The 427-nt window shown below is 28.6% G+C and overlaps 1 protein-coding gene across 1 annotated transcript in view; it reads right to left on the bottom strand.

Moving 5' to 3' along the window:
• Positions 1 to 427, bottom strand: part of LOC119594255 (protein lava lamp-like) — a gene marked incomplete at its 3' end in the record, with an annotated part of 60,861 nt that overhangs the window by 11,282 nt on the left and 49,152 nt on the right.

The raw sequence follows: 427 nt of genomic DNA on the forward strand, positions 1-427 counted from the left end.
TTGAAATCTTAACACATTCATCATACCATGAATATTATTGTCATCATTGTTATCATATTGGCTCATGTCATATTATTATAACACCATAATACCATTACCAAAGTAAATTAGAGAGAGAGAAAAAAAACAAGAAGCAGTACGGAAAAAATAAAAAATAAAAAACGAAATTACTACAAACCTTTGACCTCACAAAAAACTATATACATATCCTACTTTTCAAAACACATTTCAATATGATATAAATCACATCGAAGTAAATAAAATATCACATCAAACAAAACAACCAACACGTATCGATCAAGTTGCACAAAATGATAAAATCGAAAGAAAAACAGACACAACTGTTTACGTAAATAATATACTGTGACGAGAGATGGGTAGGCCTAAATAATCAGGTTCTCTGCTAATACAAGTGAAAGAATAAAAG

Source organism: Penaeus monodon, chromosome 33 (genome assembly GCF_015228065.2).
Source record: "Penaeus monodon isolate SGIC_2016 chromosome 33, NSTDA_Pmon_1, whole genome shotgun sequence".
In the NCBI taxonomy this organism is placed as follows: Eukaryota; Metazoa; Arthropoda; class Malacostraca; order Decapoda; family Penaeidae; genus Penaeus; species Penaeus monodon.